Below are 12,535 nucleotides of genomic sequence, written 5' to 3'. Positions count from 1 at the left end.
GCCTGACCCGCGCATCCCTTCTCGCGGAGGCCGGGCTGGACGCGGAGGCGCGATGGGGAGCACTTTTCCTCCTAGCAGCAGATGGGGGTCGGTTGGGAGGCTCCCACTTCCCAGGGGCGCCCTGGGGCCTTTTACAAACTTCCATGCAGGGTGTCAATCAGAGAAGGGCAGACTGGCAGCAGCCGCATTTTCCATTCTTGGTGTCGTGCGGGGTCTGTGGGTGACTTTGGGGGGAATGCGCATCAGAAGAACCGCCTGGGGGGGCAGAGAGGTGGGGACCAGCTGCCCTTCGGGTCCCTCCTTGTGGTGGCGGTCCTGCAGGGTTGTGGCTTCTCGTTCTTCTTGGGAAGCGAACACCCAGTTCTCCCTGGCAGTCCTGTTCTGCTGCGGGCAGGTCCCGTGGGCGCCCGGGTGCGCACCCTGGGCCCCCAGGTGTGCCTGGAGAGGGCGCCGTTTCACCAGACACCTTGGAAGTCCCCTCAGAGGAGCTCTAATCGCGGAGGCGCCGTCCTTCCAGCGGACTCGGGGGCGATGGCTCCCGCGGGCCATGGAGGGTGCAAGATGTATTTGGGGGGGGGGGCGTGTGTTACAAAAATCCTCCCTACTCAGTATGTTTAGTTTCTTGCTCACCTTGCAAGGTTTTCTTAAAAAAGTCTCTGCTTCGCACAGAAGGAATTTAGATCACCCAGGAGCGAGCAGCCGCCCACTCTCCCAAACAGATCTATTTCTTTTTTATGTGGTTCCATAATATCTGCAAATGTGTTTGTTGTGCCCACGAAAAGCTGATGTCGCTCAGGTGGATTTTATTTTGTATTTTTTATTTTCATTTCCGTGCCACTGAGAATTCTGAGGAGATAGCCCTGGAAAGTAACGATCGGTTTATAGGTCTGTAACAGCGAATTTCAGCGGGGAATAACTTATGGGAAACGGCTCCTATCTTTGTCAAAAGCAGATGGAAAGTGTCTCGATCACATATTTCCCTGGGAAAGAGGGTTTGGATTGGCCGAGGACTGAAACACTGCAGTGGGATAACACATCCATTCTGGGTTCTGCTGCCTAAATTATGAGCGTCCATTAGTCAATTCCATTTACCCTTTAGACCATCCACAGTTTATAGCACAGATGAAATCAGAACAAACAGATGAGGACTGTCATCTTTTAAAAATATACACACATAGCTTTGTTTAAGGAAAACGCCAGCAGAATTTTCGTTAAGAATTTCCTCCAGAAAATTATTGAAAACAAATACCAGGAGATGTACCTCGATGCAGAATTTAGTAGGGTCATTTAAAATTCATTACAAAATAATTGCACTCCTAACACCGACATCGATTGCAATGAAAGATTATATAAAAATAAAAGGCAGTACTTGTAATCAGTAAATGGCAAGAGTTTGTTTGGGAAAAAAAATCCTTAAAATGTAACAGATAACACATTGAGCTGGAGAGCAAATGATCTCTATGGGGCCCATTTATTTATGTTTTTATAAAATTGAATCTAATTGACCAGTTCCAATAAACGCGTTTCTTCAAGCAGGTAGATTCCCACCCTGCCCGAGAAGCGGGGGTATGGGGGTCCTTGATGCAGGAATGATCTGGGCACACCTTGTGTTTACTTGCCGGGCATGTGAAGCAAAAACTTTGTATTCTTTTTGCTTTTAACTCATTAGTCTCTTTGGGAATAAATGCAGTCACCATTGGTTTGATTTCCTGAAGATGTTGCCAGGTGCCATTTGTTATTTATCTGTAACATTTTAAAGAAACACTAGTTACATGTATCACCAAAGAATTTCTAGACCTTTCAGGAAATGGTATGTGATTTTAATATCTAATGTGAGATGTTTTCACATATATATATATTTTAAAAAGCTGTGTCTATGTGAACAGCAGCAACGATAAAAAGTCTAAATTGCCCCTTGATATAAAGAGAGACACAGGAAGTTGTGCGGCCGGTGCTGGTATTTATCCTGACTTTCTTCTTTGGCCTGGCATTTAAAAACACAGACAGACAATGAATCAGGTGTCTTTGGACAATCAGCTGGGTTCATCTAGTGGAAAACTCTCAAAGGAGTTTTCAGTATTTTCATTAAATGCCTGCACTTCAGGAGCAGGGTCCGAGGCGCCTGGTATGGAGGGTGCATGGAGGTGACGATTACTTATTGGCCATGGCCTCTTTTGTTCTGTTTTGTGGTTAAAGAAAACATCTTCTCTAAGTTCTGCAAAGTATGGGCAGATTTTTAGTGGGTTACCATACTCAACAAACTAGTTTTTCTCTGAGAACTTGTAGTTACTTTGGAGGGCAGAGTACGCCCCTCTCAGTATCCAGGATGGGTAAGCCTTTTCCTCCCTCCTGTAAATTCACTTCTTGGAGGTGTTTGCTAACTGCTATCATTGGATTGCTAGCTGGCCTCAAAAGAAAATGAATTCCTCGTGGAGAACGGAAATGCAGAATTTCAGTAGAGCTTTTGATTGGTCAGAGGAAGCAGAATGAAAGACAGAGCTACCTGAATAATATGCGATGTTTCCTTATAAAATACCCATCGGTAAGATCCTCTGTAGGGAGTTGACCTCAGTCAAGTGGCTATTGTTCCCTCGAATGTCAGTAGAAAGTCTGGCGATCCATCGGGCCAGAGTAGGGGCTGGAGGGTGGCCGTTTGAGGTCCACTGAAATACAGTACTGTATCGAGCTTTACTAAAAGCTGCATATTTTCAGACAAGCCTTGAGCCTGAAAAAACTGAGTTTTCATCATCCCCACTTCACTGTACTCTGGACAGACGGCACTGATGCTGGATTCCTCTTGCCTGGCAAGAAGCTCGTAAAGTAAACTCTGTGAGCCGAGCACTATAACTCATAGTTTTAGTTTAAAGCTGGGTTTAAAAAAACAAATATTTTAATAAGCCAATTTTAAAGGCTGAACTTTTATGACAGTTTTTAAGCTTCGTGTATATATTCATCTATTCTCACTGGTGTCTTTAAACCCATGAATGCACGCTGGAATGTCTGTTTATATTTGTGTCTTTTCATGGGAAAGGATAAATGTGCTGCAAAAGGCAAACCAAAGACAAAGCTCTGCACCAGCAGAGTTCACGAATGAGGCAATAAAACTCCACGATGAGATGAATGTGTGACTGTAGCCAAGGAACAGAAAGCCATAAAGAAGCAATAGCATCTAAGAGATATAGACAGGGGTGCAGTCAAGACGAAATACTGAAAACAGAAACTGCTTAACAAGGTGTTCCACGCGGCCACCTGAGGCTGTGCACGTGATAGGATTGTATGGAAAGGATCGCGCGCGCGCGCGCGCGCGCGCACACACACACACACACACACACACACACACACACGGTGCATGTAAAATTGGAGAAAGTGGAATACGGTCTGGAGATGGTAATGTCAGTCTCCTGGCTGTGACATTGTATGGAGCACTGAAAGGTGTTAGCACTGGAGGAACTGAGTGACGAGGATGACGGGAGGAATGTCTGTTTATATTTGTGTCTTTTCATGGGAAAGGATAAATGTGCTGCAAAAGGCAAACCAAAGACAAAGCTCTGCACCAGCAGAGTTCACGAATGAGGCAATAAAACTCCACGATGAGATGAATGTGTGACTGTAGCCAAGGAACAGAAAGCCATAAAGAAGCAATAGCATCTAAGAGATATAGACAGGGGTGCAGTCAAGACGAAATACTGAAAACAGAAACTGCTTAACAAGGTGTTCCACGCGGCCACCTGAGGCTGTGCACGTGATAGGATTGTATGGGAAGGAGCACGCGCGCACGCACACACACACACACACACACACACACACACGGTGCATGTAAAATTGGAGAAACTGGAATACGGTCTGGAGATGGTGTAATGTCAGTCTCCTGGCTGTGACATTGTATGGAGCGCTGCAAGGTGTTAGCACTGGAGGAACTGAGTGATGAGGATGACGGCATCTCTCTGTATTATTTCTTACAACTTCATGCGAATCTGTAATCATCTCAAATAAAAAAATTTTAAAAAGTTATTCCACAAGGATTAATTTTTTTCTATATCCAAATGAGCAAGTTACTATACCTTATCTCAGAGTAATAGACTAAAACTATGCTTTGAGAAAATATCCCTTTTTTTCCTGATGTCGTTTGTATTATTGCTCTTCTTTTCAGAACATGAGGAATCTCAACACATTTCCCACATATAGTTAATTAGGAGTGTTTCTTTGTAATTCTTTAAAGAGTAGAATTCCAGAAATCTGAGAAAAATACCAATCAATGTTTATTCCTATTCTAATAAAGAATATATTTTTCAAAGAAGTGTTAGGAAATACTTACCTGAAACTGGCACATTTGCTTTTAGCTAAGTCTGTATTGACTTACATCACACACACAGACACACACTCTGCTAAAGGCACCGATTCATAGAAATTATTCGCTATGTAGTGTAGACTCTAAAAGTTTAGTATTCAGAGACACACACAGTTAGAAGGAGCGGGGAGAGAGAGAAAAAGAGAGAGAGAGAGATCAAATCCCTCAATTCAGTCGTGGTTATTTTAAATTAATATTTGTTTGTCCTGGGAACATATTTTGTACTTGGTTCAACAGTAAACCTCTGAATGCAACTTAGTTATATTAAATGTGCCTAATTACATGCTAGTGCTGGAATGAGCTGCAGGGACATGTGATGGAAGAGCAGTGTGATTTTCATGCTGAGTAAACCCAGGCACAGTGGTATTTTTCTCCAGTGATTACTAACGGTTGTCACATTGAAAGGAGACTTGAATCAGAAACGGGAAAAGCCAGCATGCAGCTTTATTCTGACAGGAGAGACATTTTTAGTGGTTAGTTGAAAATAGAGTCATTTTGAATCAAAACAGTGTTTTACATGCTTTGAATACCTGTACTATTTTACCCGCAATGTGACGGTTTGGAATCACATGCTCCTGTGATTATGGGTAAGGAAGCACATGGGCGGGGGGTCTATCGAGGCTGTTTGGTGTTCACCCTGTTTCTCATCAGGACACCTCTGTTATCTGACCAGGGAGTTGTGATTATGGGTAAGGAAGCACATGGGCGGGGGGTCTGAGCGTGCGCTGTCTATCGAGGCTGTTTGGTGTTCACCCCGTTTCTCATCGGGACACCTCTGTTATCTGACCAGGGAGCGAGTTCGATGACTCGCTTCTCACGACGCCTCCTGTAGAATTGCAATTTTACTTCTCAAGTCCTGAGAGCAATGCCTTCAACATCAGGCACGACCCTCCTTCCTGGAGGTCAGAATTTCTCCATCAATTAAATGAAGGGCAGGGTTGAACCCAGAGAGCTTTCAGTTTTCAAATTCAGTTATTCTGGAAGATATCACTTCCTTTTAGCTCACATTCAGCCTTAAAAAAATAGCCATCAGCATCTTTTGGGGGCTTGTAAATTCAGTGATGTTGTCTGGCATTGGGTTCGTAGTTCTCACTGTTTAATTCCTTGGCGAGCTCACATTTGTTTTTCTGGCTGTGCAGGTCTGGTGTGTGACTGACGGGAAAGATTTGGGCAAAAACCTTGATTTTCATTAACCCTTTGATGGTGACCAAGCGTCAGACCCCAACTGTATGGCTGAGGTTTGGGGTGTGGTCGCCCCCAGAGCCCTTCCCAAGTGCCGGGCCGGGCAGCTCAGACAGGACACGGAGGGCTGGCCTTTGGCTTGTAGGGGGAGGCGTAGGGAGCCTTTATCTGACTTCCCCATGGAGAGCAGATGCCCAAGCGTTTGTTGTGAATGCTGTTTTTCTGTGCTGTACAAGTAAAAAGCCCAGAGCCTTTCTGTTAAATTCTCTGGGAGTATGTCTCTCTTCTTAAGAGGTTCGAGAGTGTTCTGCCTGCCTCAGAGGCAAGTGGGGGCTCCGGGAGAGGCAGCTTGTAAAAGAAACACACTCCCTAAAAGAAAACACGGGCCGGTTTACAGCCGGCGGCGGCCGCTGCGGGTTCTTTGTGTGTTCCACTCCGAACGTTCTGTAAGTCACAATGCAAACAGGCAGCGTGTTCCTTCATCATGAGATCTGGGAACAAATGTCGAGTTGCTCTTTCCTCCTACGAAGCTCAGTGCTTTCAGTAGCTTCGGTTTGCAGGCATGCAGAAGGCTCAGAAGTGAAAAGCCTCGGGCTCTGTGTGACTTTCCGGACCCGTGGGTGCAAAGGTGCCTGCCACCTAGTCCTTGCCTCCCCGGACTTTAACTTGGAGGAGCAATAACCAGGCAAGCAGCCTGGCAGGGTTAGCAAGATCTATACCCTCATTGGGTCACTTCCAGAACGCACGTGTGAATTCAAAGTCCTGTTCTTCATGAGATCGCCTCGGTAACACACGTGAAGCACTGGCCGCGCCTTTGGGAAGGAGCGGAGCGAGAATGTCTCTGTTCACATAACTGGGCTGGACGGTGAACAACGTCTTCACTGAAGAGTCATGTCCCTGAATTGACATCATTCCAAATTGTGTGCTGCGTCCATATTGGCTCCTGATGAGGTTTCAGAATGCACCCAGTACCTGCCTCCCCCGTTTCATGATACCTGTGAGGAGGAGGGGCCTTCAGAGAGAAGGATCTGTCCCTCTGTGCACTGTGTCTGTCTGGAGAGCATATCTTCTCCAGCCACCCCTCCCTGCACCCGCTGAGCTCTCGTCTTCTATTATTATTCTTGTTGTTGTTATTGTTAACCAAAGTCCATGTAGAGTTCCGCATTATAGTAAGTAATAAAGAATGAACACAAAGCCCAGCATCAGATCTCAGCACCATCACACAGGGAGTAACGCCATCAGGATTCTCCGAGCCCAGAGTTTCTGGGGTTTCTGGGCAGCTCAGGAATAGATGCACCCCCACATGTGTGCTTGGTGAATCCTTCGTTACTATTTTCTAAGAAAATCGTCCCACTGATACTAGAACAGAAGTGCCCCAAGGGTATCTGCCCTAGGAAACCCGGTGTGTTGTTTGTGATGATTTCTCTTGTGCAAAATGACCTGCTCTGACCACCCACCCCTCGTGGCTCGTGTGGGGGCTCCGGGTGTGTCCAGGTCCCTCTGGTATAATTGTGCAACAAACAGTCGCCCAGTGAGACCTTTTAAGGACAAAATTAACTTAAGGCTGTTTTGCTGGGTGTTAAATTATTGCCCATTCCAAAACTTTGCTTTTTGAGGGTAGAGATTTTATTTTAATTAAACAATAATCAAAAGCCATGGACTATGATGCATTTATCTGCTCGTTTCAACTATGGCTATTATGCTATATCCGTCTTTGTTTTATTGCATTCCACAAATGAACAATTTCATAGAATTTCATTGTCAATCAATTTAATCTCCTTGTGTGTCTCCAGTGACTCTGTTAACCCATCATTTACAATTTATAACATGAAAAAGGCAATTTTCTCAGGAAGGACAAAGTAAAAGAGAAAACGAGGATGTGGACAGGAAAAGGGATGTGTGGAGAACTTCACGAGGAGTGGGCAGTTGAGGGACCCAGGCTGTGGGCAGCCCCGTCCCTCCCTCTGCTGCTTGGTACAGAGATGGCCTCTCCCTCGGGTCCCTCAGACACCTGGAGGACAGAGGCTTATCCGGACAAGCGCCCTGCCTGCCTTCCCAGAGAAATGACACTTTGTGAAAATTCCAGCAGGCCACCTCATTGCTGCCGGGAGGTCACCTGGGCCATGGTGACTTGACAAGGACCCACAGTGCCCTCGCCTCTCATTTCTTCCCAGGCATCGAAGTTGCCCTGCAAGGGGCATCCGAGAAGGCCCAGAGGTGCCCCTGCCGGCCTGCCACAGTCACCAGGTGCTTCAGGTGCCAGAGAAGGCAGAGCCTGAGAGCAGGTGGTCAAGGTGGTGGGGACTGTAGGAGAAGGGTGCTGGGCTGTGGGCTGCTCAGTGCACCTGAGTGACCTGGAGGGACCTCCGATGGCCGTGGAGGGGAGCGGGAGGGAAGACCCTGCGTGCTCCACCGCCCTCATACTTCTTGGACCTCCGTGTGGCCGGCCTCAGAGCTGCTCGCGGATCCACCCTCAGGTCACGCCGCCGAATGTCTGAGCTTGAGCCCAGCGCGCCTCAGCATTTGCCAAGGTTAATGAAAGGAAGTGATAACTCAGCATTTATTTCCTCCTCCTGGATTTCGTAGCTGTAGACCTCACCCTACGTCAAATTCCTCTTTCAAAGCTTTGGCTCCCCTGAAGACAGCCGGCCTCCAGGAGCAGATCAGCCCGCCCACCGTGGGGTCTGCAGGGGAAACAGATGAGCCTGGCTCTGCGGACAGCCAGAGACCACGTGGTCCATCCTGGAAGCATCCTCCTGCTTGAACGGTGATAACAGGCTACTTCCACAGGTGACAGACCTGTTCTCCGCTCGTGCCTGGGAAGCGTGTCCCTGTGGGGAGCCTGCGAACCAAGCTCTCGGACCATCAGCTTGTGGTGTACGTTGTTTGAAAGTTACAGCAACTAGAGTTTAATGCTAATTACACAATTTCACTTTTTCTAACCAGAAAGAAGGAGAGGGAAAGTGAGGAGCACAGTTGGATGCTGGCGGCAGTGCGGGCTCCGGGCGCCCTCTGTGCTCGCCGCTGCTCCACCCTCCACACCGCGAAACAGTCGTCCACCGAGGCAGAGCGCTCGCACGTGTGAGGATGTGGGTGGATGTGACTCCCCACAAGGGATTTTGCAACTTATTGAAGTCATTGTTTCCAGAATAAACCATGTGTCATTCTTTCCCTTAGTAATGAGCATCTGTGTGATGGAGCATTTGTCTATTTTGGGAAATTTTAATTAGACAGAAGCCCAAGGCTGTTGCCTTGGTAGGAGCAGGCCAGAGTCCCCAGTTAGTCTGCTGGGCAGAACCCGTTGTCTTGTGTCCCGGGCATCTGTTCTCCGAAGCAAGACTCCTCTGACGTTGGCCATGGCGTGGACAGTACTTTCTGCCCCTCAGTCCTTTAATTCTGTGCGGCCTTAGGCAAAGCACAGCCTCCCGGTTTAGCGACTGATCTCTAAAATGACGCGTGAGTTCCTGATAGCCCTCCCGTCAGGAAAATCCTCAGCACCTGGAGGCAGGGCAGCTCCTTCCTAGTCACCTGCCCCTCAGCACTGGGACCCTCATTCCTCACAGTTGCCAACAGGGAAGACAACAGGAATGCCCACCAGCAGAGGAATGGGCGCGTAGGCATGGTTGCACCACGCGATGGACTGTTACTCCACCAGAAGAAGGTCGACGCTCATTCAAGGAGGAACCTTGAAGTCATTGCGCTAAGTGGAGGAAGTCAGACACAAAAACCAAATAGTGTATGACTGCATTGAAATGAAAAGCCCAGGACAGGCAAAAATGAACTGGTGGTCGCCAGGGACTGGGGTTGGGGGCAGGGCGTGGGGCGGGGAGGGGGACATGACTGCTTAACCGATGTGGGAGTTCTGCTTGGGGCCGTAAGAAGGCTCTGGAACTAGGTAGGGATGGTGTTTGCACAACAGTGAGACTTAATTCCACTGACTTGTGCACTTTCAAACGGTTGAAATGATAAATTATATATTTGGGTATTTTACCACCAAAAAAAATCCTATGACTCAGCCCAGGGGCCTCTCTGGTAACCGTAGGAGGTATCATAAGCCTTCAACTTTTCTCCACTTTCCACAGATGTTATCCAGTTTATCCACATGATTCAGTGCTTATCAGATGATTCTCATTTCGTCTAGTTGTGTCTGAGTAAAAGCATTTCCTTTCGAAATCTATTTCCTAATGTGCTCATTAAAAAGCAAGTTCCCCAGGCGACTCGGGTAACACACGGCTTCTGCTCCGCGGTGACCCTAGGGGGCCTGTCCGTGGCGCCTCTGGAAGTCTCTGGAAGCCTCTCCCGGGACTGAGTTCTCACACTTCGGGGGTCGGGGCCAGGAGGGAGTGGCCCCAGCATTCTGCATCTCTGCATCTGGTGGGGGTGGTCCAGGAGCCGATCAGGGCCAGCAGTTTGCTCCCCAGAGCCAGACCGTCCAGGCTGGTTCCAGGCGCAGAGATCCCCCAGGGCGGTTGCCGCCACCAGGGGTGATTCCTGGAAAGTGGGGCTCTGGCTCCGCGCTCGCTCCAGTCCTGCTCTGCTGAGGGCTGGGAATGGAGCCACGCAGTGAGTGTGCTTGTGGGTGCTGCCCCAGAGGGAGGTGAGGGTGACACAAAACCATGCCGGGAACTGCTGTGACATTTATTACTGTCACTTCACGGCCGCTGGATCCTCGAGCTGGCCTTCCAGCGTGTAGCAAGCCAAGTCAAAGAAAAAGAAGAATTCCCACCACATTAAAATTGTAAACTTCTAAATACCAAAAAAGAGCCTGATAATCAGAATTTTACATGAACCAGGAAGTATTTACGATGTTTTACAGGGGACCAGTACTGTAACTAGACAGAGTCCTTCAAAATTCAAAAGAAAACGGGCAATTGTACTGCAGAAAATAAGGGAAAATATGGACTTACAAAAGAAGACATTTATTTGGCCAATGAATATATAAAAAGTGTTGAACTTCAACAACAGCCAAGAAATTGAAAATAAAACAGGACGATATTATGTTTTATTAAATTGGAAAAAGTATAAAGATGAGCCCCAGGATTGAGGAAGGTGTGCCAGGCCGTCCTGCCCTTGGCAGTGAGCAGCGGGATTATAAAATCTTTCTTAGAGATTCTGATAGATAAGAAAAGATTTTAAAACAGGAAACACCCTTTGAGAGCGCATTCCACGCCTTAGGGCAGTGGTTCTCAACCTTCTGGCCCTTTAAATACGGTTCCTCATGTTGTGACCCAACCATAAAATTATTTTCTTTGCTACTTCATAACTGTAATGTTGCTACTGTTATGAATCGTCATGTAAATATCTGATATGCAGGATGGTCTTAGGCGACCCTTGTGAAAGGGTCGTTCGACCACCAAAGGGGTCTCGACCCACAGGTTGAGAACCACTGCCTTAGGGACTATCGAGTGAATAATGGCTAATATTACTGACATGTCCTGGGAAGTTGCTCAAATAAATTGTGGTTTATCCAGATGCGGGAACACGATGCAGTCAGCAAAATTTGTATCGTAAACAAATATTTAATAACATGAAGGGGAAGGTTACGTGGGGGGCAGATCACACGGTCTCAGGTTGAAAATTCCAAGTGTGTGCTCACACGGGTGTGTTTATCTCAGAGAGGAGAGAGGGAAGTCGCCAGGTCAGCGATTTTCATCCTTCCTCATCTCATGGCGCACAAACTGATTACTAAATTCTGCGACACACCAAGAAATACATTTTTTGCTGATCCGATAAAAAAAAAGGTATACTTTGATTCATTCACACTGACAGCTACTGTTGTATGGGCTGTTGTCATCGTTTTAATTGACAACCGAAGGGAAAGGAGGTCCGTCTGAAACATCCTTGCAGCTCCCTGGCTGAAAATCGCTGCTCTGGACCAAAACGTCAAGGGAAGATCTTTCTCTCCTTCATACGGGTCTTACTGCTTTTCTTTCTTTTCTAAATTTTCTGCGAATGCCTGGTATGACTTTTGAAATTTGAGAAAAGAAACCAGTGCTTTTTAAAGAAAGAGTGGGAGTCACATCCCAGCCACCCCTTCCTCTGCACTGTGGTTCCCTCTGCCCCAAACCTCCCCAACCCCAGTCCCTCCCAGTACAGCAGGGAGTGCTTTTGCCTCTCCCACCCCCACTCCCACCTCCACCTCAGAGAAATGCCTTCCTGGGACCCTTTCTCCGGTGTGAGGCCTTTCGTTCCCACTGAAGTCATAGAAGGACGTGCCTTACAAACTCAGTGTGTGTCTTCTGCACCCGCAGTGAAGCCCCCGCTGCATTTACGTGCCACGCCTCAGATGTCAGGGCAGTTCATTGTGTTCTTCCAGAATGTGGCACCGGAGGCCTGGCTCCCTCAGGGACCCTCGGGCTGGCCTCTGCACACGGCCTTGGTTACGGGCTTAGCTCATCTTCCTCCCACGCACTCGCCCCACCCTCCGTTCCCGGGTCCTCGTTTGTCTTTATTTCCTTGTTCTTCTCCATGTATTTACATATTCTTCAGTGTGAACCATTTCCCATCGGTGGAAGCACAGTGAACTCACTAACTCTTCCTCTACCCCTCCTCCCAGGGCAGGAGACCAGGAGGGCAGGAGGGAGGAGGGCAGGGGGCAGGAACTGGGAACAAATGAAAACCCCTGCTTCCTGGATCTGGTCTGGGGGGGGGGGGGGGGGGTTCAGGACTGAAGGTGGAGATGCCCCCACCCACCCCGCGGTCAGGGTCTCCAGAACCTGGCCCCTCCCCTCCCATAACGTCTGAATCACACCTGCACCCGGGGACCCACCACCCTGTGTCCCCAGGCAAAGCCCAGGCTCCGCGTCTCACTTCTCAGATTCTCAGGCCTATGATTTGCACTGGGCCTGCCTTCTTTCACACCCTGGCTGCACTTGATGTGTTCTCCTGGCACATTCTGGGACCATGCTGGCCTGATGACCAGTCCTTTTCAGAGAGAGGACTGAGATGTTTTTTCAGGTTCCACCAGGGCCGGGAAGCGGCCGAGGTTTCCGGGAGGGAAGGCCT

At 48.1% G+C, this 12,535-nt stretch overlaps 1 long non-coding RNA gene across 1 annotated transcript; it reads left to right on the top strand.

Annotated features, from left to right (window-relative positions):
* The first annotated feature begins 7,154 nt into the window (after nucleotides 1-7,154).
* On the top strand, nucleotides 7,155-8,710 carry LOC106727730. Its single transcript, XR_001363963.1, has 2 exons — nucleotides 7,155-8,320; nucleotides 8,477-8,710. It is a non-coding gene; the product is annotated as an uncharacterized LOC106727730 (long non-coding RNA).
* Nucleotides 8,711-12,535: the final 3,825 nt, after the last annotated feature.

This window comes from Myotis brandtii, unplaced genomic scaffold (genome assembly GCF_000412655.1).
Source record: "Myotis brandtii unplaced genomic scaffold, ASM41265v1 scaffold112, whole genome shotgun sequence".
Lineage (NCBI taxonomy): Eukaryota > Metazoa > Chordata > Mammalia > Chiroptera > Vespertilionidae > Myotis > Myotis brandtii.
Note: the sequence above shows the minus strand (reverse complement) of the source record. Positions and strands in the feature narration are given on the sequence as shown.